Source organism: Miscanthus floridulus, chromosome 6 (genome assembly GCF_019320115.1).
Source record: "Miscanthus floridulus cultivar M001 chromosome 6, ASM1932011v1, whole genome shotgun sequence".
NCBI lineage: Eukaryota > Viridiplantae > Streptophyta > Magnoliopsida > Poales > Poaceae > Miscanthus > Miscanthus floridulus.
This window is the reverse complement of record NC_089585.1, coordinates 105,042,901-105,069,297: the sequence shown is the minus strand read 5'-3', so window position 1 is coordinate 105,069,297 and position 26,397 is coordinate 105,042,901. Positions and strand designations below refer to the sequence as shown.

The following is a 26,397-nucleotide window of genomic DNA, read 5'->3' as shown; positions in this document are numbered from 1 at the left end:
ACATACGTGTGATTGTGATACTTATGTGATATGTGACATGTGTGCTCTCTACTTTGATCTATATATATATGTCATGTCACTTCATTATGCTCATTTGCGTCGCTTCCACATTTTTACTCTGATTCAAATTAGCTTTATTTCTTCTACTCATGCTTATTTCATATCTATTGAGTACACCATGTTGGCTTGGGTCATATAAGCATGTCTAACTCCTTTGTTCTTATTGTCAAAAGCTCATATGAACCAAGCATGTTGAAAACCTCATCTCTTACACATACTCGAGGTTGTATTGTCATCAATCACCAAAAAGGGAGAGATTGAAAGCATCTAGACCCCTAGTTGGGTTTTGATGATTAATGACAATATGAGATTACTATGACTAACATGTGTTTTGTAGTGGCAATTAAGTTAGGTCATGGTAATGGCAATTGATTGAGCAATCATGGTTGTCATGCCCCTACGATGGAAATCGTTTCAGTTTTCAAAGGATGGACGACAAGGTTAAGGATGGACTAGTTCTAAGTGTCATTTGGTGTTGAAGAGACACTTATAATAGTTTTGGACTTTATTTTTCCTTTGGTCGTACTATTAAGGGGGGTATGGACTAGTAGCTTGGCTTAGGTGAGTCTAGTGGGTTAGGTGTGATGCACACTTATCAAATCTAGCACTAGGTAGTTCAAGAGTAGCCCTAAGATCAATTGGAGCAAACTTCATTCACATATGATTTTGAGTTGGAAGTGAATGGAGGGTCAAATGACTGACCGGACGCTGGTCTGGTTGTGACCAGACGCTGAAGAGTGAGTCCGGTTAGTTCATTTGATCAACTAGAGCCATCTAGTTGTAACTAGACGCTGAGTGAAAAGTGACCGGATGCTGGGTGTTAGAGTCCGATGAACTCTAGAGAGGTCCCAGAGAGGGAGTTTTCTGATCGAACGTGTCCGGTCGGTGCTGATCGGACGCTGGTTAGGATCCAGTTACTGACCAAACGCTAAACAGCGAAGTGACCGAACTCTAGGTGCCAGTGTCCGGTCAACATTAGTAAGGCTCTAGAGAGCAGTTTTTGTGATCAGGCACGTTCGGTCAGTGCTGACCGAACACAGGTCAAAGTCCGGTCATAACTTAACGGCTCTATGGAGGGGATAATTGACCGGAGCATCTGGTCACCTTGACCAGAGCGTTCGGTCACCCGGTAGAGTGCTGACTCAACCTCCTAATGGTTTGTTTTGAATGAGGGGGTATAAATACTTTTTCTATTCATCTAAGGGAGGTCTCTTGCCCATTTGTTTAGCTATGGAACACCCTTGAGAGTGCAAAGGAGAGCAAGAGCCTAATGAGGTGATTGAGATTTGAGAATCCAAGATTAAGGCCTCAATAGTATAAGGGGAGTAGCAAGTGTGCATCCACCCATCACATTAGGCTTGTTGTGGTCAAGTGAGAGTTCGTGCCTGTTACTCTTAGTGATCACCATCACCTAGACGGCTTTGTGGTGATCAGGAGTTTGGTGATCATCTGACGGAGCTTGTGGATGACCCAACTCAAGTTGTGAGCGGTTGTGGGCGCTTCACCATGACTGAGTGTCAAAGAATCAGCCCATAGAGAGCACTTGATCCTTGCACAGATCAATGGGGAGCTACACCCTTGTGCGGGTGCTCCAACAAGGACTAGTGGGGAGTGGCAACTCTCCGATACCTCGACAAAACATCACCGTGTTCCTTCTCCTCTCTTTACTTTAAGCATTTATATTTGAGCAATTCAATTCTTGTCTTTACATTCTTAGAATTGCCATGCTAGAGTAGGATTGGAACCTAGGGTGTAAAACTTTTGTGCGATAGAACAATAGGAACACATTCTAGGCACAAGGGGTGAAGTGGGCTAAGTGTAGGGTTTAATTATTGTAAAGAATTTTAGAAATAGCTCAATTCACCCTTCTCTTGGGCATCTTGATCCTTTCACCCTTTAGCTCCATAGGTCATGATGCTTGAGGGGGTTTGCGAGGTGTCCCTTTCTGTTGAACGAGCGATGATGGAGGGGGGCGCCCTGCAAGCCTCCTTCTAGCATCGTGGCATTGGGAGCTTGCGACCTTTCTGCCATGTTTGTAATAGAACCATCCAATTTATAAGAGCACAAGTACAATAGCAACTGCCGAGGCAGTCAAACCATCACACTTGAGCCCATATAAATCCGGTAGTCCGTCGAGTATCACGAAGGATCTTGAATCAACCAACATACAAGCCAAGATCATACATGATTCAACATACAAGCCACATGTTACAACAAGTTCACAAATAGTTTGTCATACATCGAAGTTCTAATATAGTTATTACAACATCAGTTTAACAGTAGCGGAAGCAACATAGTTCTGAATGACATCAACATTAGTTTAGATACATAGCCAGTTTTCATAGTCATCTCCAACAAAAGCACAAGGGTGAGGTGATATATAGAATGCCCATGCCCATGGTCCTATTCTTCATCCACTGTAGGAGTAAAGCCGTGCTTATAGTAGTCGTGGTACATCACGTTATCTACAACAATAGGAAAATAAACCCTGAGTACAAGAAGGTACTCAGCTAGACTTACACGTCATAAACCAAAATAAGAGACACCAAGGATCATGCAAGGCTTATAAGTGGAGCTGGTTGATATCCTTTGCCTACAAGCCAATATGTATCTAGTATCTTTTAACTTTTGAATAACAAGTTTATTATTCCTGTTCCATTCTAGATTACCATCTATCCTATGCCAAACATGTGGTGTACCATTAAATCATCACAATAGTAACCATATCAAGTTGAACATTTTCATAACCCACATAACCAACACTTTCATCAATTACTACGATGAAGGGGGCTCATGTCAAGTTCTCACTATCCTAGAGAGACGGCAATTTGAATCAATTTCTACCCAACTGGAGAATTATTCCTAACACACACCCATACTCTCCTCATTAGGGTTGCATTGGGTCACCTTTGGTATAACTCAGGTCCAAATCACGGGTAAGACTAGCGCCGCACCCCCAAAGATACTACCAATCTGCCAGGAGGCTCAGGACTTGAACCCGCCCTTGGACTCACTCCATTAGCTCTTCACACATCCTTACTGCCTCCAGGGTGCGCACTTTAACTGCTCATGTCTCCAGCCTAAGTTGATCTACTTGGCTTCACGGTCAGAACGACTTATCCGACCAACTATGTGAGAGGCATGCGTTCAACATGACAAGAGGGCCTCCAACGGCCGGTCCTTAACCGACATAGACATAATCACTATAATTCACCACACCTAACATATAAGATTCCACCCAATCTCCAATTATTCAACATCACCAGGTTATGTTCCACGATAGCACAATATAGCCAACCATGATCAAGTCACCACTTATAGCTCGTAGGTAACGGAAAATCACCTGACTTATACAGGTCTAAGCATGGTTAAGCATGAAGTTTGATCCTAGACCTACATAGGATTCAAGATAGATATTTTTGGACAAGGAAAGTATATGCAACAAGTGGTTCTAATCAACTCTTATAACCTAATGCATCAAATATAAATGACTCAAGTAATATCTTGTAAAACATGGGAGACTTAGAATGCTTCGGGGCTTGCCTTTCACAAACATGGTCGGCTAGTGGTCAGGACACTCTTGGAGATGATCAACTTTAGGCTCGCCTTCGCCTGGAGCTTCTTGGTGCTGAGCTTCCTGGTTCTCCTCTTGTGGATCGGCTTCGAGTTCCACCAACGTGATTTCTTCCGCTGCACCTATTGCATGCATATGCATAAAGTAAGTATCATAGATGCATAAGAAGAATTATGAATGATATGACATGAGAACATGAATGATTCTATGCTGATGATTATATCAAGTTACTTAGATGATAACCAAGTTGAATTCTTATTTACTAAGTAGGTGCATATCTCTTCTCTAGAATTTTTAAGAATCCACACTAAGTCTATTTCTAGACCACAACACAACAGCTACAAGTTTAGATCATAACTAGAGTTTTACTCAACCAATTGCTATGATCTAGGACTTTCTAGAAAGCTCACAAAATTTCCTACAACTTTCATTTAGTCATAATAGGATGATTTAATAGCTATCTAGGTTAAACAATTCAATCATCTAGATCTATCTAGTAGACAAGCAAATTCTGATAGCAGAACTCTAACAATTATAACTCACAAACCATTTAGCCTATTACCATGAAAATTTGACACAAGTAAGATCAGTAAATTATCTACAACTTTGTTAATAACAAGTTTCACAGGAAATGTAATTATCATCATGAATTTATCAATACAACAGAAACTACTCCTGCAGCCATCTAGCGGAATTATAAAGCAATAATTAAGTAGCTGCTTATAACCAATTAACTTCAAGCACAACTACCATTATCAGTAGAGTATATGCATCACATGGGCCACACAAAACATTATGTTAATGCCAAACTAATGTATTTAGATACCTTTATTAATTTCTTTAAATAATAAGGTGATTTATGAGATAAATATTTCTAGTGTTCCATAAATTCAGAGAAAATTACAGTAGCATACATATGACTCAAAAAGTCTACTGTGAAAATTTCATGCCAATTGGATGTGTATAGCCCTCTATTTAAAAATGACAAGTTGCTAAGGTTTACTTTAGAAAAATTAGTTTAGTCTATTGAGAAATGTCAAGTAATAGATTTCATATTTTTCTTAGCTTCCCTAAAACCCATTAACGTTTTACAAAAATTTGCATTGCAATATGTTACTTATTTTTATTCTTATGAATTTTCTTAGAAAACACCATTTACTAAAATATAAATAGAAAGACCCTACTCTAATCAAGTTTATTGAAAGTTTAGTATTTTTCCTAGCTAGAGAATGTCAACACAAGATCAACAAAATTGGAATCACAATTTTATCACTTCCCTAGCTCAAGTTATGTATTTTACAAGATTGCTAATAATTCAAAAGCAATTATATATCTCCATTTAATTCTCCTAGAAAATACCAGAAACAGTGCATTTCATATTTTTATCAAATACTACACTTCATGATGAATCCAAAAAAAATTGGTTCACCCCATTTGGACACTCCTAGCTCTAGATATGAATTTTTGAAACATGCATTCAAATATATAAAAACAAATCAAATAATCAAATAATACACAGACTGACAGATGGGGCCCGCTGGTCAGTAGGACCCACACGTCAGCGACTCTAGAGCAGAGAAGGTGCTCTGGCTAGCCCTATCTCACCGGCGACGAGATCACCTGCGATGACTGTGACACCGACGTGTTCCTCTCATCAAGCCGCGTCGATAGGTGGTGACTACGTGACCTAGGGTTCACTAGAGACAGCTCATCGACAATGGTGGATGACGAAGGTAGCACGGCGATATGTCAGCATAATCTGGCCATCGCGTGCTCTGGTGAGGTGCGCTACGGCTATGCGGAATCCTAACAAAGCTATCTATGGTGGTTAGGGCTCCGGTGAGGCGACGGTGAGCTCCGACCACGTGCATGTCGCGGTTGCTGTGCACGGAGCACGGTGGTGCTCCCACCGTTCTAGCTAGACGGCGACGAAAGGCAGGTCTCCATCATGCCATACACAAGGTATAGGGTCACTCAACCTAAGACACGCAAGAGAGGAGGGAGATGATGGACTAGCTCAGCAACGACGAGCCCGAGTGCCACGGTGGCCATGGCGGCCGCTCGTAGAACAGCGACGCGTTCCGACGTAACCAAGCGGTAGTGTCAAATTGGACAATGGATTAAAATGCTAGGACCTACGACGAAGACCAGATAAGGGAGAGAGAGAGAGCGAAGGTGCCTAGATTATGGCTAACCACGGCGAGCATGGAGCTCGGTGGCGCTCTAGCGAGAACACCGGTGGCGGAAATAGCAAAATGTGCCCCTACCTAGACTCAAAGTGCTTGGCAAAGGGGTGTAGGTTGAAGCGCAGAACAAGGCAGAGCTATTAGTGCGATTGATTGGAAAATGGTACGGCGATGGCAGCGAGCGAGCACGGCGAAACTCACAGCGATGATGGCGACGGTGGCACTGCTGCTTGGTGGGCGAGAGGGAAGGCGAGCGAGAGCGAGAGAGCGAGGAATGGATTAAGCACGATGTCACCTCACTCTTCACCACGCTGCGGCCCGACCGGCCAGGCCAATGCTGATGTACGGCCACCATGCGGCATGCTCGGCCTACGGCCGGTCGGTCATCGACGCGTGCGTGGACGCGACCATCAGAGCCGATGACAGCGCCTGATGAAGCAACTTAGCAATCATCTAACTCCAAATCCATTCGTTCTTAGAAAAAGCTCTATTAACAAAAGTTGTAGAGCTACATATGATCTACAATATTGCTAAAAGGACTTTGGCCTAAATCCTAATGGTTCACAAGTTACATCATCCCAAAGTGCAGCACTTGAAACTGTAATGCGATCCTAGACTTAGAAAAATTTTCAAAATCAAAAACAATAATTCTATTGCTACTTGTGGGCTATTTTTAGCATGCTATGCACCGAATTAGGTCTTGACCCAAAAATAAAAGTTATTACCCTAGTCATGTACTACAACTTTTCTTAAGGGTGCACTGCCATGCAAAGTCTCTAGAGTATAGTTCAACTTAGGTCAATCATATAGCTTGAAAATCAAAGCCTACGCTATAACCATGACTTAGAGGCCAAATGGGTCCAAGTCATGAATACCAAAGTTGTTCCATGTGACATTTTAAACATGTTTAATGTACTCTTAAGGTCCCACAAACATTTTATACATTGGTCACATGTAAATCCTAGCATATGTAAAGCATTTAGTAACAAACACATGTGATATAAGCAATCATAGAGATAAAATTTGAGATGCTCATGCTCATGAATGATCAATGATGCTTGTGCTCATGCAATGCCAATGCCAAATGCATGCTTAACATCTAGGGTGTTACAATGTTGGTGTCATTAGGATTTTGATGCAGTTTATGGTCGAGACGCTCTTGTAATCGCTGACCTTGATTAAGGAATAGTCCTCTATTGGTATGGTCGCGATGCCTTTGAGGGGTCACAGCGAGCCCCTGAGCTGTCTGCTCGGGCTCAGGTATTCAAGTTTGAGGTTGTAACCCCTGAGCGGGTTATTGGATCGCCGCCACTGTTGATAATAGTTAACAACCATTATAAATCATCAATTAAACATGTATAAGGGCATAAATGTAATCATCAATGAAGGTTTAGGGGTTTAAACTAATGAATTTCACAAGCTTTGGTGATTTCATGACTACAGGAGGATTTATCTAGAAAATAGCTCCTGGGACCACTGTCATACACTCCAAACAAGCAAACCGACGATAACAAGTGACTCAACGCGTGAAACCTATGAATGACGATTCAAGACAGAGCCCAAGCCTCGCCACCAGAAGGAGGAGCCCACCTAGCACTATAGTGGGCTGCCTGACCCACTAGGGAGGCCGCCCGACCCATGGGGGTGGCCCATCGCCCTCTGCCACCACATACTCCTTCCTACGATCTACACCATTGATTCTAAGGTGGTTTTAGGTCGATTCATCCAACAGTGGTCGGGAGAGTTGACGTGGATCGATGATGTGGCAATTCCTTGCCCCCTACTTCTCATAGAATCCTTGCCCATTACTCCACCTCGATTCCTTGGCCACTACTCTACCTCTGGCTTATATATAGCTGCCCCTACCCCCTCCCTCACAACATCCTAAAACCCTAATTCATATCCTCCTCCTGGCTTAGGTTCTGGAGAAATCTTTGAAGGTCAGGTATATTTTTGTATCTTACCTTTGCAAGACATATGCTTTAATATAGTTATCTTCTCTATTCACTTTGATGCCTTTCATGTGTATGGTCAGTATAGTTAGCATATGTTAGCATGGGATCTTCGCTCACATCGAGTGCTCTAATTATTATATGTGATTAGAGTAGTAATTAGTAGTGTAGACGTGGTGTCTAAACTATGAGTTACCTCAGATTGCACCCAACCCCGTAGATAGTTATGGTAGCCCCAGGTGGTGACAACCCTGATGGTCAATGTAGTCCACCATGTTTGGGTTGGTGTTTGTAGGACCATAGTCGTTGCTTCCTAGTCCCTTTCTCATCCCTTTCTGTGGCTAGTGTTCCGATGTCTCAAAGTGCTATTATGTGTGATCGCTATATCTACCTATGCTTTAGTTATACCCTCTATTCTAAACTAGAATAGAACCTAAGTAATAGAGAAGTATTTGAAAACCTTAAACTCAACCGTTGTCCTCTCAACTTAGCTAGACTGCTCATTTATGGAATTCTCTTATGTGTGTTATTATTCATAACTCTTATCATAAACAACACTTACCCCCACTTTAGTTTAGTTAGTATACTAGTTAGTAGATACATGATAGTGAACTATCAACTTCTTTAACCATTGTTTCCTTGTAGATAAATACAAAACTCTAGAATACTCCCGGGGTGAAAGGTACAACAGTATATGTGTGCTTGCGGATTTATCTGCGTGCGTTTAAAAATACCAACAACCACATGATGTGGGGGTGTTGTCAACTGGCCTCGATTCGAGTGTTCTTGCCTTGAATGTATCTTAGCCCGTGTTTTTTCCAATTGTTATTGAACTGTGACCCCGCCCGCAGATGTCGACATGATCGTGGGACAATCTCCCTCTCCTAGGGTTGCATAATGTCCTTGACCATGCACATCTAGGTTGTGGCCTTCTCTCTTGGGGCGAGTGTCGCCTTTATGAGAGATGCTGCTGAAGGTTTTTGACCTTCGCTCTAGTCGACCTCTTCCCACAGGGTCGGTGACTCCCATTGGTTTGTGAGGTCATAGAGCGGGCCATGGGTCATGGACTTGAGACATAGGGAGGAGTTCAGTGGTGGCTTGGTCTCATCCTCTAGAGGGGTCACGGGGACCCCACTCCTTTTTCCCAGTGTCCTTTTGACCCTGATGGGTCGTGATGCCTTGTTACAGGCAGGTCTATTTTCACCCCACGTGGGGGAGAGGCTTGTCCACCGTAACCACACGGTCAGAGCGGTGTGCCTCATTGAGGTCTATGGGCAATTCGAGTGAGACCCGATATCCTCCCTAATCAACGTGGAGTTCGGTTGTGCCTCATCGAGAAACGTCCCATATATCATTGGCTGTCAACCCCGTCGGTCCTCAGCCGCCTCTACAGTGACCAGAGGGCAAGATGCCTCCCCCCTAGAGGGGGTCAACCTAGGCAACTTCGAAGCGAACAACTCGAACATAGGAAGAGATGGTCATGAGGTTCCGCACGACCAATAAGAGCCGCTGGGGCCATCTCATCCTGCCCTTATCTCTTTGTGGCCTCGAGCCCTTCTAAGGACCATCTGAGGAGAAGGTTTCCTAAACACGACGCCGGGGCATGGGCGATGTGGTCACTCTACGTGTGGACTCAAGGGACTACTACTTCCATGGTCGTGGCGCGACTTAATGGCGGCCACTTGTGTGGGAACAGGCACCATGCCAGGCATTCACGATGACGGAGGGTCATTCTATGCGTAAATCCTAGGAGTGTTTAGCCTCCCTAGCTTTATCATGACTCGATGGTGCCCCCGCTTGTGATTGTGCGCTACGACATGATGCCTCATTTCCTGAGGGTCCATGGGGCCCTATCCCGGGCGGATTCCATGCCGGCATGGTTCGCGTCCCTAGGTGCCGCAACATAAATGGCCCTTTTTGTCTGTGCCTATCCCTTAACTTCATTCTTGCCCTCCATCATCATCTGTTGCAAACGAAAGGGCGAAAGGGAGTTGGGAGATCGGGCTTGAGACTTTTACCAAGGTCGCGTGCCACTGCCCACCATCGTGCGGTGTAGCCACTGCTCCCCGCTAGTTTTGCCACCGCCTGCTTGCCTCCCCCTGCGCTACAAAATGGGTGAGTGGGTACCTTCAAAGGTGACGGAAGCGAAGCTATAGCGGCTGGTGGAGAATGGTCTCCTCCTGCCAAAGGTCACTGGGTGGAGGCCTACCGCTGGAGATGTCCTTCCATTCCCAGAGCCCGAGGAGGTGGTGTCATTCACCGACTTCCATGAGCATGGATTCACGGTTTCGGCATTGGATTTCTTCCACGTCTTCCTTCGTGAGTATGGTGTCCAGCTGCAGCATCTTCCTCCTAATGTGGTGTTGCAGTTGTTGAGCTTCGTAGTCATCTACGAGGCCTTCTTGGGGATTGAGCCCAACAAGGATCTGTTCTGATAGGTTTTTGAGGTCAAGACCCACAAGGCACACAGTTCTGATGGTGGCGTCCTCACCCCCATGGGCAGGATGAACATCCAAATGTGCTATGGCTCATCCCATAGCTACCCATGTCTGCCGTTGAGGAGTTCGATCTCCGACTAGCACAGGAATTGGTTCTACATCCATGATGACGCTGTCGCCCCTTCCTCAATTTTCTATCGCCGTGCCAGTGAGGCTGGAGTCATGGAGTTGGGGTGCGACAAGAATAGGTCGAAGAAGGTGCTGGAGATCCTAAAGTTCCTCAAAGGCCGAGTGGTAGCCGGTCTGAATGGCATCGTGGTCCTGAGGACCATGGTCGAGCGACGGGTTCATCCTCTAAGGCGACGTGCACGCTTGCTATGCAACTATGCTGGGATCGAGGATTCAAGCCGAGAGACCATGGAGATGCTTGAGGCTGGTGAGGTCATGAAGTGGGTCGCTGGGTTGGTCACTCCCGTAATCGTTGTCGTGGTCAGGAACGTCGTGGAGGCATTCTCGACCATGAATCAACCAAATCTGGTGAGTCCTCTTTCCTCTTCATGTCTTTCTTTCGTTAGGGGTCATCAATCTTATTCGTCTTGTTCTTATAGCCTGTGCCTTCATTCGTCTTCTAGTTTCATCTTCTTGGCCCTAGGGGCACCGAGCGCGCTACATGGGAGAAGGCAACTGCTGAGGAGAAGAAATGCCTCCGCCGTGAGAAGGCAAGAAAGCACGAGGCGTGTCAGGAGCGTGGGGTCTCACCGTCAGATGATGACGACGATGAGGATGCCTAGGCCAAGGATGAGGACCTGGCGGTTCTTCAGAGCATCCCCGATGCCCGGTCAGAATGGAGATGTCCCCTCGGAGGGGTGCCCTAGCTACCCTTATATAGAGTCCGAAGCCAGGTTTCGTACAAAGAAGGAGGTTCTCCCGACCGAAGGGCCATGAGCCTAAGGGAGGTGTTCTAGCTAACTTGGCTTGCAAGTAACGCCGTCTTGTGGTGCACGTCTTGGCGTGGCTATTGTCATGGTCTTGTGCTCACGTCGTGACATGGAGTGACGTGGTGCCACAGTGCCAGTCATGGCAGCACTGTGGGCATGGTGATATTTCGCTAGCCGTCCTACGCGACGTGGCCTCGCCTAGTATTCGTCATCGCCTCTTGATCATCTAGGGGCGTCGTACGAGAGTAGGTAGCCGCCCCTTGGCCGCCGATTGTCTTGCTGCTTGTGGAGTTGGTGGCCATGATCCTAAGCTCCGGGGGCGTGGCCCGTGTTGGCTTGGATGGCCTCTAAGTCAAGGCCATCGTCGTGGATCCCATCTCGTAGTGGGTGGAATCGTACAAATGTATTGTCGGGCCGTGTTTGGACGGTGGTCCTTTGTACCTACCGTCACCGTTTAGCGGTGTTGTCTTGTCTCTGCTGCGTGGCACAGGGATGGCGTCTGACCGAACCGAGGTGATCGTTGTCCCCTTGGTCCTTGCGGAGTCAGTGCGGCATGCCTGCTCTTGTTAGAGCAGGCGTGCTCGGTGGGAGCGGTTTCTCCCGCCCAGGGGTCGAGGCAGCGAGAAGTCGTGAACTGCTGCATAGTGTGCGGCTAAGGCAGAAGGGAGGGGTCGTGACCGACCCGTCCTCAGTGATTGGCCCGGTCCGCTTAGCCTAGTTGGGCCTCGGTCCTTCGGGCTCAAGCTTGACTTTGGTATCGTGGGCCATTCGGTCTGTTGGCTAGTCGATGTCTGAGACACCTGGGGATCATAACCTCGACACCTCTCATCCAATCAGTTGAGCTAGGCTCACTTCCTCAAACTATGCTCAATTTGTGGAGAAACTCCCCATTTAATTGATTAAAACACAAGATTTGATAGCAAAATATTATATATCCATGGAGGAGTCGTAATGTGTTTACCATATGTAGGTCTCCGTTTGCTCAAAGAGGTAAAGTAAGAAAGTTGACTAGTTTAGAATGATTTTGATTTTTTATTCAATAGTTGAGAATGATACTGTTGCGCCATGCCTTTACTTTTTCTACGAAAGAGAAAAAAAAGGTGCAAAAGAAATATGCCTAAGGGCTCGTTCGGTTAGGGATAAATCTAGGTAGAAATTGTTCATGATGAACAATGGCTATATAGGTTACACTAACAATCCTGATTAGAATAATTCCAGCGCACCAATCCATAACAACCGAACGCAGCCTAAATAAATCTATGCAGGAGTCATGATGCATAAATAAATCCATTTGGACAACGAGGTAAGTAAGAAAGCTGTAAGTGTGATTATTATGAATTTATGTGACGCAAGTATTTCCAATTCTCTGAAAAAAAATCAAAAAGAAGAAAAACATATAATAAAATGAAAAATCCGCCCACCGTGGGGCTCGAACCCACGACCACAAGGTTAAGAGCCTCTCTACCGACTGAGCTAGACAGGCAAATATATTGGTGACAAAGATCACACCATGAGGAAATTGTTGGTATCCATGAATCACGGTTCCATATGCAAATCTAGCATTTAAATGGTGCAGAAAAAAATCAGCCTTCTATAAGTTCCTTGCATCAGCCACAAGATACGTAGCTGGGTGCAACCTAGAACTAACAAGTATCCCTTTAATGAAACCTTGATATTCTTTTATTTTATCGAACATACACCCTCAATGCACACGACAAACTGAGGCCTGTACTTTTATCTCTGTTGGAAATTAAATCTCTTTATGCAGTAAACATACATAAAAGCAAAGAGGGCAGTAAAGCCAGCCAACACTGCTGCCACTACACCCATGAAGTCCGGGTCATAGCCAAAGTAGTCCTTGATGAAAGTCCCACTTGCTGATCGGATTTCCCAGGCACCTTGATGAAATCCTCCACATCACCATATTGCGACACAATCAGTCCATAGACTGTCCATGCCACTGGACAAATCCAATAGTACCAAATCCACCACACCGGGCTTCTCTGAACAAGACATGATTTGAGTTAATCCACAGAGATTGTAGTGCACAGTGCTTTGAAGTCGCTGAAGTTACTTTAGAGAAGCAGGACAGTGACTCACCGATCTTGGAACAATGAACCCTGAGAAGAGATTAAAGAGACCATAGAACACAGCGGCAAATATGGAAGCAACCTGAGGGTTTGGTGTTAGGGCAACACTCATCATACCATAGCAAGTGAAATAGAGGAACGTGAGGAATGTTATGTAGAAGAACCAGAAGAACTTTGCTGGTGTCCACTGGAAAGACATCATTGAGTACACAATAAGAGCATATATGACAGACTCGACGAACACATATGGTATCTCAACAACAACCTGAACAGAGAAAAGAACTGATTACTGTTTCAAATGCTATCAGATAAAACATCAATTAAAATTATTTTGTTTCTGCCTTATGCCACATATTAAATATGTACATCATACTTGGCATAACCTTGCAATGTATTTTTTTCAGTTCAGTTGAATTGCTAGTTCATACTGACCTGTGAGAAAGCATATGGTATAGCTGAGTACATTCCAGCTGCACGCTCCCTGTAAAAGACCGTCCTTTCCACAGAAATAACAGGTTGAGCAGTTATACAATTGTCAAAGCCAACAAATGCGACAGCAAAATACATTGATCCGACGATGATCAAAAGATCTGCTGAACTCTTCCTGCACCAAATAACAAATAGTCAAGGATCCTGCAATATATATTCACAATAAAATAAATGATTGCAAAGCAATAGTTAACAACTTAGCATGGTAAGAACATACATCTTACTGCCAACCCTCCAAAATATAATCCCCAACATTAAGGCAGTAAATAATGCAAAGACCATTCTGACAAGGTTGTAATCAGGGTTTCTCCAGTAAGTCAACCATTGCTTCCAGAGGCAGAATTTGAACTGATCAAAGGTGCTCTGCGAGTATTGAGTGGGGAAGTAGAGGTCACTGGAACCAGGAGGCGGCTTACTCAGCTCTTTGACTAATGCTTTGTTCCGCCTGAAAATAGCCAGTCATACAACAAAGTAGACATTACCCAAAAGATCTGGTTACTTTAAAAAGAAGAAAGAGGTAGGTTTATTCAAGCATGAATTGTAGTATATTTCAAGGCGGGTGGTGTATCAACACAAATCTGTACGGATCACATGTTGATGGTGCAGTACTGCCAGCACTACAGTGGATGCTTGCTCCTTCGCAAAGCAGCAGGGGCAGCGGACAAGGTTGTGGTGGTTTGAAGCCATGGGTTCAAGTCCTGGTCCTTATAAAATCAATGATATTCGGTTTCTCTTACGTATTTTTTTTTTTCAAAATTTAAAAGCAGGCCTAAATACATCGTCATGTCACCAAGAAAAAAGGGTCCTGCTGCACTTACTGATGCATAGTTGATGACTTGTAATGTTCTGCAAAATCAATCTTCAACTGAACCTCTGTAGAAGCTGAGGTTACATCCAACATCCATGTAGCAGGGTTGCACCCCTCTTTGATCTTTGGGATTCCAGGAACTTCCTGGTTTGATAAAAGGATAAACACATTTAAAAGAATACACCATGATATATAGATTTTAGAAGAAAGAATTTCAAATAGAGAAGGATCAAATGTATCCTTATTACTGCAGAATCTGTTGAAGGTAACACAAGATGACAGAAAGCTAAAAGCTATGTGATAATTGGAAGTAGCTTAAATATCACATACCTCAAAGTATTCAACAACTTTATGTGAGTTCCTACCCAGTGGCCAAAAGTATATGATCTGGCCTCCTCTTTTCATTAAAAGCAGCTGCAGGATGAGAACACAAAGACTGAAGCACTGCTATATGTGTATATGACAATAACATTACCGCAAGATGCAAATGCATTACCTCATCAAAAGCTTCAAAAATGTCAATACTTGGTTGATGGATATTGGATAGTGCAGACAACAGTTCTTCCAGTATTGACGGTGTTCCGAACAGTTCTCATAACAACTGCAGCAGCCCTTGCATCAAGACCTGAAGTTGGTTCATCCATAAAGATGATCGAGGGGTTTGCCACAAGCTCTACAGCGACTGTTAATCGCTTTCTTTGTTCTGTTGAGAGCCCATTCACACCAGGGAGACCAACAATAGCATCCTTGAGGCCGTTAAGCTCAACCAATTCCATAACTTCATCCACGAATATCTAAACAGATGTAAACCAACTTTAATGGACTTAATTCACCTAAAAAAATAACTACACGTGTACCCTAGCAAACACTGCAGGGAGTTATCACGCCTCACTATCTATAAGCAGATGTAAACCAACTTTAGTGGACTTAATTCACCTCAAAATAACTACACGTGTACCCCAGCAAACACTGCAGGGAGTTATCACGCCTCACTATCTACAGACATCAGTTGTTAGTTGATACTGTGAGTAGAACAAGAAAGCACCTTCTTTTCTTGGTCGGTGACTTCCTTAGGAAGACACAGGAAAGCAGAAAAGAGCAGGGACTCCCTTATAGTGATCTGTGGAGAGTGGATGTCATTTTGTTCACAGTAACCTGATATTCTTGCGAATGTTTCTTGGTTCTTAGGGTAACCAGATATATAAATTTCTCCTTCAATATATCCACCAGTCTTCCTTCCAGATAAAACGTCCATGAGAGTAGTCTTTCCAGACCCACTCACACCCATAAGAGCAGTGAGGACACCAGGTCGAAAAGCCCCAGATATCCCTGACAGCAGCTGAAGCTTATCTGCGGTTACTCCTTGACTTTTCATCTCCTGACATATTAACAAACTGCAAATAAGATATACCCACCACAATGCCCAAATAACTCATAAAATAACATGCCATGTTTGCAAGATATGCATCAGCATAATCAAGAGCTTTTCTAGAAATCTATTAACTCAATAGTCCCAATCTGAAATCTTGACAAACCTAATGCTGAGATTCATGCATTAGCTGATAAAACTTAAAAGCCACCAACACAAAAATGGCATTATTCAAAAATAACATAATGAAGAAATTCATACTCCGATCTAGTTTTCCAGATATATTGTGGTCTACTTAAATTACCTCACAGGCCCTTATTATTGCAGATGCAAGCCATTCAGGACATTGACTTGGTTTCCAATATGACACTTTGACTAATGGATAGTGATTTATATGAAGTTATTTTTTTCCTTTCTCGAACACGCAGGAGAGTATACGAAGCTATGTTATTCCAAAATAATAGTTATATGTTGTGAGCATCTTTTCAATGTTGAAATTAGTTATTTCAAATATTCTCAATCTACAAACCGTTTATATATATAGTGATGGTTAAAATTTAAAGGCTTGACCAACACATCCTAAAACAAGTTCCATTTGCAATTGGAGAGAGTAGATAATTATAATGGAAGGCTAATGGTCATTGATATAATAATGGAAAATGACATGGAAATGCAGCGGTGGAAAAAAGCAATATATGGACAGGCAACATACTGCAGGCATGTCAACATAGTAATTTATCTCGCTGAAGGACACGGAGAGGGGTTCGAATGGAAGAATCATCCCTCTTCTTGGATGAATTCTGATAGAAGCATTCATGTGTGACCTATCAGAAGTATTCCGGGACTGACCACGTAACTGTTCAAGTACCTTATCCACTAAAACAATTTAAAACATTAGTAGAATGTGAATTAAAGGTAAAGTAGCCTACCCATTTTTCAAACATAAAGGAAAAATGAAAGCGAAACAGATGGAAACAATCTTACATGTGATCATAGAATTTGAGGATAACGGTTCTGGTGTCGGGATTTTTGTTCCCTGTGTTATATCTGACATCTTTCCTTCCTCAGTGTCCTCTAGACTTGTATCAGTTTCTTCAGGCAGAACTGCCTGTGGTTTTCCAACAGCTAATTCAAGGAGCAGAATAATCAGTCTAGTAAGATACCAATATCAAAGGACCAAGTTTTGACTCAATGAAAGCATTAGTTTAGCATAGACAAGAACAATACGGATTAAGAAAATAAAGGAGCAGACTGCATGTAACATATTATTAATGTGTAGAGTAGATACTTACGATTTAGGTACATAAGTGACAGTGTGAATAACACATTGAATAGAACAGTGAAACCTAAAAGTGCACCCATAGCAATCCAGTACCATTCCTTGTTGGTGGGGATACTTGAGTTTTCTAAAACTGCCACTCCCAATCTCCTACCATCAGGTGCCTATTGATTCAAAAGAAGTCAAAAACAACTTTGTATGAGAACACAACAATAGTATGATCACGAGTTAACTTACAAATTTGTCCATCCACCTTGGAGAGTGCATTTCATTAGAGGCAAGAGCAGTGTATGCATAAGTAAGAGGTGAACAATAATAGCCCCATATCAACCATTTTGAAATTGCATCTATAACAATGAACAACAGTTAAGTGATGTCACTTCCACAGTAAGATTCAACACAGAAGTGTCAGTATAGAAAGATTATTAATCAACAAATCATGTTTCTTTGTGTGAGCTCTTTCATAAAACAACAAATGATTTGCTGATTTTGAGACCTCTCAGTTCCCATTGTTTATGCTGAGGTTTTTTTAGCACTCAACTGTGAGTTTCAAACCCTTTATATCTGGGAATAACAATATTTATCAAATCGTACTACCATGAAACTGAGGAAAGCACCCAAACTATGTCCAACTACATAGTAAAGGAGAATGGGGATCATGGATGATTACCTTTTGGTAGGATGAATCCTCCTAGTGTAAACATGAAAAGGACTGCAAGTGACCCTGCTGAGTTAGTTATGATAACTGTTCTGCATAAGCCAGAGACAAATCTGAAGAGTCCTGCAGCCATCTGCTGGATAAAGAAGACAAGAACTAAATGTTTGAAGAACCTGTGGAAAGATAAATTGTTGCTGATTTGTTCAGGGAGGAAATGTAAAATTTCAATGTATATACAATTTTATTTACTGGAGAAAGTTATAATAATAACGGCGCACCTGCTAGCTTCAGGGGCAAAGCCAATGCTGTAGTAAGTTATAGCTACCCAAACTATTGACTCGAATATGGAGGCAGGAACTCTCAATAGAACATTCGGAAGTACAATAGTCCATGGTTTATAGAACAAAAAATCCCTATGTTTGTAGACTACAGGGAGTCTTGCCAAAATAATAGATGACTCAGCAAAACCATTGAACATGTTAACTATCATGACATAAAGAAGTGCTCCTATATAGATTTGCCCGTCTTCCTCAGTACTTGTATGCATGTGTGTTCGCAAGAACACCGTTGAGGCTACTAGTGCAACAAAAGTTCCCTTCAAAAGAAAGGAATATAATCAGACAAAGAACTATATCCTTGTTAAGTACTCTACCATAGGAAGACAAAGATGTTAAGCTCACATCAAAGGGAGACAGTTTAGAATAGGGACTGACCTTTTAGGTACCTGAACTGTTTTAAAGACGTACACAAATGAATTCCTCTTCATGAGAAGCCATTCCTTGGACCATGAGGCCTTGAGAAGCTCCAAAGTAGAGACAGACTTTTCAGAGAAGACCAAAGCAGATTTGTGTATTTTTCTCTTGTGGAAAGGAACCGAAAGTTGTTTTCTGAGGCTCTTCCCCATATGAAATTTCTTGAACTTTGCAACAAATTCAGTTACTGATACATAGTGATATGGTTTTTCGTTCTGTATCCAGTACTGTTCCTGATCTTTCTTTGATGTAACCTGATCAAAAGCAATATGCTGTTTATTCTGTACTTGAATGTGCCAGTTGAAAGAATGAAAAAAAAATCATTAAGTTTTCCTGATAAACCTAATGGTACAATCTCACGTGACCAATCCAATATTTCTTTCCTATTAGTGACATGGTGGTCCATCTTCATATTATAGAAGTTTCACTACACCCTTTCTGAAACAACATACTTTTTTAACATATGTCGGTTCACCAAGAAGGAAACTAGATGTATGAAGAAGCTTTACAAACTATAAGAAGTTGGTCTTTCTAGTAACTCTAAAAAGTAGGCTAAATGTGCTAAATCTACTGGCTATTAGTAAACAACACATGAGGCATAGCAAATTTTCAAATAAAGAAGCCCTCTAGATGTTGATTTATACAGTTCTGTTGACTTCATTACAAAAGCATGTCATGTTTGCGAAATAATGTTGGAAAAATATGTACTAGGAAGTTTTCTGCCACGAAGTAACAAACCTCCTGAAGGAAATCAGGGACACCTTTCCTCTGCGGGCACCAGAAGCCACACCTCTCGAAGAACTCAAGCACGTACTCCCGGGGCCCCTGGTAGACGATCTGCGCCTCGGACAGCAGCATGACGTCGTCAAACAGTTCGAAGACCTCCGGCGTGGGCTGGAGCAGCGAGGTCAGGACGGTGGCCTCGCCCATGTGGACGATCTGCTGGATGCACTTGACAATCTGGAAGGTGGTGGAGCTGTCGAGGCCCGTGGAGATCTCGTCCATGAACAGCACCTAGGTCGGGCCGACCAGCATCTCCCCTGAAACCAAACACGCGCGGTTGTAGCAACGGAACGGAGGCAACGCGAGCAGACGCGCGGACGGATTTGAGGCTGATGAAGAAGAGGGCGCGCGGGGTACCTGTGGTGAGGCGCTTCTTCTGGCCGCCGGAGATGCCGCGCATTAGCTCGTTGCCGACGAGGATATCCGCGCACATGTCCATGTCCAGCCCGAGGACCGCACGCACCAGCGGCGGCAATGGCATCAGCATGACAGCATCACAACCGCGGACATCGCCAAATTGGTCTGATTTTTGCTAGAGAAGCCAGGAATGCGATGCGAGCCTCCGTCTTGTGAGTGTGGTAAGCAAGCGAACACCTCGCCTGCTCTTCCTAGCCTACTCGCCCTGTCGACGCTCGACGGACAAGGAGGTGTCGAGGCTGTTGACGTGGAACGTGGAAGGGGCGAAACGGAGGGCTTTTCGGGACGGACAAAGGGCTCTTGCAAGGCTCAAGTATGCGGGCCCAAAAAAGCATTCGGGCCGGCTTGGTTCCCCCTTATATTTTTCTTTTTCCTTTTCCTTTCCAATTTCCTTTGAAATTGTTTTTGTAGCCAAATAAAATACTTCATTTTTTCAAAACAATTGGTTATTTGGTTCGTCACTAACTATGGACCATTTTTTCCGTCTGATGACCACACGAAAAAGAAAGAAAGAAATGAAGCTATACAGGTTTGGTTCGGGGGCTTTACCCTGAGAATGTAGCCCGTCTGCAGAGTGGCTCTATTAACTGAAGTTGCCTACAAATTGTCAGCGTACTAGGTAGCTTGCCCGTGCGTTGATACAGAACAGCTAAATTTTTGTATTAAAATATATAGATCGTACGATAAGATAATAATACTGTGAAATTAAATACGGACGTTAAAGTATCATTTAATCCAAAAAGCAAGTTCATGAAATTTACCGTTCTTTTTTAGACCTCTCCACAAAACAACAATATTCTCTATTTTATTGAAACAAATTAGCTATCCAAAACCGGATGTATTCGGATGTGTGTTCGTTGGTGCAGCACCTAGGCCTCCACGTGAAGCATAGGGCAGCTGCAATGAAACAGTCAGCTGATCGATGAGCAGCAAATATCCAAAGCAAAACAAACCTTGAGCAGAACCCTGCAAGTTGCCTCTAAAAAAACAGTATATTTGATCTTGATCATTGTAAATATGAAACAAAGTTGTGAGTCTGTGACCTTGCAGGATAAGAGAGGATAGGCAAGCAAGATAAAACAAAGCCACCTGGATGCACTTGAGCATTTGTGGGATTTTTTTCTCTCTCGAAAACACAAAAGATTTGCGTATCATTGTAATTAAGAAGAAGAGTTTAACCATACACACGACACGCTTCTAATGAGCGTCCTATGAAGTCTTACAGTTGTGACCGGACCTTCCTAGCAAACTGTTTTGAGAGATGAATTTGGCCAAGAATCCAGGCGCAAGAGGCAAGCCAATCAATCCAGTTAGTCAGTGTAAAAGCAACAAAAATTGGACATTAACCAAAGAGCAGAGGAGGCTAGTGGGTACCTCACAAGTTCCAGGTGAAGGCGTACCTGTTACGCTTCATCACCTTGGGCAGCAAACCACGCAACAAATCAGCACACAAGGAGCATGATTACCAGCGATTTGCCCCGATCCCTAAGGCCTGAGCTGGAGGTGCTAATCAACACATGACAAATCACAAGCAGTAGCACCAAGGGCGAGGAAGCAATCATAGCTAGTCCTGTTAGTGAGAAAGGATCCGAACTGAACCCACACAAATCCAGGACAAGCACATACTGTTTAATTAACCCATTCCTAACCATTCGTGCAGAACCAAACCAAGCGTTGGTTGCTGATGTAGAAAATCATGATAGCATTTCCATTAGGCAGCCGTCTCTGAATCAGAAACACTGAACAACCATATTAAAATCGAAAACACTGGAGATAGTAATAGTTAAGAAGGACAAGTCATAGCTAAGAAGATAGTAACAATTAAGAAACAGACCAGGCATCAAAACAGCTATAATAGAATGTTACAGGTACTTGCAATATAGTAAGATGGAGTGCACAGTTATGTAAAAAACATTCATTTCATCTAAAAAATGTTTTAGATGAAGGCATATAAATGAACTAAATTATATACTGTGTAGTGATATGAAAGACATGAATAAACTCGATTTTATGTTAATTTAAGTGCTAGTCTGAAACCATTCAGGTACTTACTGGATTATTTTATATTCATCTAAGTGCTTTAGTTAATCATAAACCAAAGAGCTCTTATGTTAATTTCAGTTGATGTACACCTTGCTGACATGAAAATTCTTGTAGGTTGTAGTCATGTTAAGGTAAGATAAAGGCAATTAAAGAACAAGTGCTGCCCATTTCCAATAAGCACCAGTGAACAACACGTGATGACTGTGCTGAAATCTAACCTACTAATTGACATACTACTATCTTAGCTTAGCTAGATCTAACCTGCAGATTTCAAAACAACACAGAATATAAATTCGTCATACCACATGAAACCGAGATATAGCACTACAGTTCCACTCAAATTATGAAATCATTATTTAAAGCACAAACTGAAGTGTTACCCAAGAAGAGGACAAATTATGACTTATCTCTACATCTAATAAATTCAAACTACAACTAATAAATTCAAACAGGTGGACATAGAACCAATTGGAAGTTCTATCTCATAAAGCCTTATACTGCGAGCCGGCATTATTCAGATGGTGCTGCATGGGCATTTAACCACAAGATCAAGGGACATGGTTGAGTAGGAATTCAGACTATCTTTTGTACCACTTTAATTATAATAGGATCAGCTCATGTTAAAAGTGTTTATGCAACCACAAATAAATTGGCCAATATAAAAAACCTTGCGATAATCAAGGTGTAGATTTTATTACCAGAAAAGCACCAAAGTAACTTGAGTTCCCAGTTGAAAGGACCTAGGATGCCGCCTAGAGGGGGTGAATAGACGTTTCTGAAAATTAATACCTTTAAATACGGAAACAATTAGAAAAGAGAGTTTCCAAAATAGAAACTCCAAATTAAGAGTAATATCACTCATCACAAGTTAGCCATAGAGTAAACAAGGTATAAAGAATATATCTAGAGGCTACAACCCTGCAACACAAAGTTAGAATAGAGATCAAATAATATTCAGCCCTGAGCTCTAATACCGGACGTGTCCGGTATACACGATTTCTGCAGATCAGCCCTGAACTTGCTCCTTTCGATTTCTATCTTCAAACCAAACTATAGGCACCTACAGAGATGACAATATACATAGAGAACCTGCACAAGGGCTGGAGCAACACAAATATCAAATGAAATACGAATTGATACACGATATTTGTTTTACCGAAGTTCGGACTCGTTCGAGTCCTACTCTCCGTTGAGGGGGCTGCGGGCGACCCAGCGAAGGTCAGCCCTAGAGGGTACCACGAAGGTCACTCTAGCCAAAGTCTTTTCCAACTCCTTTTCCTCTTCCCACTAGTTGATTCCGAGGCGGCGGAATCGACCGTTACAAACTTTCTGAGGCATACCACAATCTCTCGGATGCTCTCCGGCGACGCCTAACCGTCTAGGACCGAAGAGTCCAAGAGTAACAAATGCGAATCACGAAATTGACAATATGCACAAGTGCTCAAGTGGTTGGATTGCTCTCTTTTTGAATTTCACTCAACCGATAATTTAATTTGGCAAATTTGATCAAACACTCACTAAGAGAGGGTTAGGAGAGTTGGCAAAGCTCAAAAACGTGCTAGAGGATCAGCAGAATCAGCAGCCTCCAAAGGTGGAGGCTTGGACGTATTTATAGCCCCCTTGGAAAAACTAGCCGTTTTATAGCCGTTGCCATATCGAACACGTCCAGTATGACTTACACTACGCCAACGGTAACTAAGTTACAGTGACAATGTGAGGCGTCGGAACTCCCGATGAATGTCAGAACTCCCAACCCTCAGCATATTTTGAAAACTAGGTAACTGAGTTGAAGTTTGTGAGGTGTCGAAACTCCCAACGCATGTCAAAACTTCCGACCGTCGAAACTCCCGACCCTCAAGGCATTTTGAAAACTTACCGTTGGCCTCTGGTCGTCCATACACCGGACATGTTCGATATGATCAGGACAGTGAACCTCTGAGTCAGTTAAGCGCGAAACGTCGGAACTCCCGACCTATGCTGGAACTCTTGACCGTCGGAACTTTCGACCCATATCGGAACTCTCGATGAACCAACCTGAGAACAATAAGAATTTTATCCTGGCTAGGCACATACTGGACACGTCCGGTATCAATACCGGACATGTCCGGTATTGCTAGACCAGCAAAAACAGATTAGGTCTTTTATCTCTCAAACACTCAAAACTCACATGGGTTGGCTTGAGCACTTATGAAACATTATCTATCAACATGATGCATCCCTCTTAATAGTACGGCATTCCTATTAACTCAATTATAAAGAGTATAATGAATTTAAAATTTTAAACCCTTTGAGTTGATATCTTTCAACCAAAGCCGTGTATTCCAATCTTCATCAAGTGAGGGTGCCAACATGTTGATATTGATCTTTTCACTTGAGCATAGCCATCTTGAGCACGTGACTTGATTCCATTCATCAAATTTGAATAATCCCAAATGTATCAAGTCACTTCCGTCAAATACTCCAATAGTGATTTGATCCTCCACATTAACATGACCATCATAGCTTGATTAGTACCTCAACTAAATACAAGTACTTCCTTCTTTACCCTAGCTAGGTTCTTCGGCCGCCAAGCCGTCGCTTGCCCTTTACCCTTACTTAGTACCTCGAAGCCTTTCCTTGCTATCTTCACCATCTCAAGCCATCAAGTCACATCTTGTGTTGAATCATCCATTCATGTATTGTTATCTTTTTCATTTTAATTAAGCAAGCTTCTTATATGAGACCATTCCATATGCAATCTCTTATGTCTCATTAATTAATTCTTACAAGCCTGCTTTCACATAGTACATGGAAATCCCATAATAAATGAGCCTTGGCATGAATTCCATTTGTATTATTGTCTTATGCTTGAACTAGATTGTTTATACAACAACACATCATTTTGGCTCTTATTAAGTACCTATGAGATAACCTATTGCCTGTCCACACTTAGCAAACGGGTTAGACATTTAATCATGTTGTTATTCAATCATCCAAAACCCACTAAAGGGCTAGATGCACTTTCAATCTCCCCCTTTTTTATGATTGATGATAACTTGATTAAAGCTTACAAAAGAATATAAATGTTTAAGCTTTTGGGTTTAATAATTTATAAGAGGCTCCCCTTGATATGTGCTTATGATTAGAATTCACAAAATGACTTCAAATGTCAATTGCACATACTAAAACATATAGGAGACCCCCCTAAATCATTGCATCGGTGGAGTACATGTGTGTGACAGAGTAAAACCATGATACATATGACAAGATGTATGACACAATAATAAATATAAAGGCATCACATCAAATATTTTCATTCTAGCATGCACAGTCCTTATAAAAATAAATACAAGACATGTATGTCACACATAGTACTCATTACACATCTTCTCAAGTCCACAAGCCACTAATATGATATAAATAAAGATCATGTCTCAAGAGATACATAGATAAAGCATAAGTAAGTATCATCTCTCACATGATACAATCTATCTTAAACTCAAGATACATCAATGAAGCTCAAAAACAAAGACTATAGCCTGCAGTACATATCTTTAGGTACAAAGATAAGCCAAATGAGATAAATATCCTGAAGCTTTAATCAGTCTCTCTCCCCCTTTGTCATCTATCACCACAAAGGTACAACAATGACAAACTAAGGACAAAAGGGGCGGCAAGCTATCTCTGAAAGCTGTGATCACTCATCATCATCTTCATCTTTACCAGCATCCTCATCATCTGAGCGTGTAGCACTGGCTAGACGAGAACCACCCGCACCAGACGGATCATAGAAACAACCCGTGAGGTCACTCCACCAATCTAAAGCATACTCGTCTGCTGCACAGGGACATGGCTCAGAGTGAGTAGGCACTCGAGCCTATAGTGGTAAAGTGTCAGGGTGCTCTGGAGCCTGCTGTTGTTGCTGAAGGAACTCAGCAAACTCTATGTCATACATGCCTTGTTGTTGCTCCTTAGTCTCAGGCTCACTAGCTATCTCATCTGATAATGGAGACCTAGGAGGATCAAGCTCAAGTCTAGAAGCAATCTGCTTCAAAGTCTGAGTATCCTTCCTCCTAGCCTCTCTCCTTCTGCTGACAGGTCCGTATGTCCTTGCACGTCCCAAAGATAGCACTAAACATCTTGCGAATAGGAGAAGGAGGACTGCGGTGATGTGAAAAAGAATGTGAAGGAGCATGTGGTAGAGGAGAAGCTCATCTAGCTGCTGCACCACCTGCAGGTGAATCTGCCTCTAGTGATGCTACTGCTCCTCCTGGTCCTGCTAGAGGTACCCCAACCTTAGGTAAGTCTGCAACAATCTTCAGGGCCTTATGTACCTTGTCATACTCAAAGGTACGCCCTGTAACCTGCTCAATCATGTGCATGATGTAGGAAGCAAAACCATAGCCCTTGAGGGGCCTCTTGCTGACACTCCTGATCTCATACCATATGAAGTCAAAGACGCTAAAAGGTCATGCATCAAGTGCCATCCTGTGGAGCAGGTTCTTGGAGTAATTTGTAATATTTCCCTTATCTCCACCCTTGCAATCAATGGTTTTCCTGAACATCCTGTCCATGTATCTGT

The 26,397-nt window shown here is 42.7% G+C and overlaps 1 pseudogene; it reads right to left on the bottom strand.

The window, feature by feature from the left end:
• Positions 1–12,570: 12,570 nt before the first annotated feature.
• On the bottom strand, positions 12,571–20,040 carry LOC136456478 (ABC transporter G family member 38-like; annotated as a pseudogene).
• Between the last annotated feature and the right edge of the window lie 6,357 nt (positions 20,041–26,397).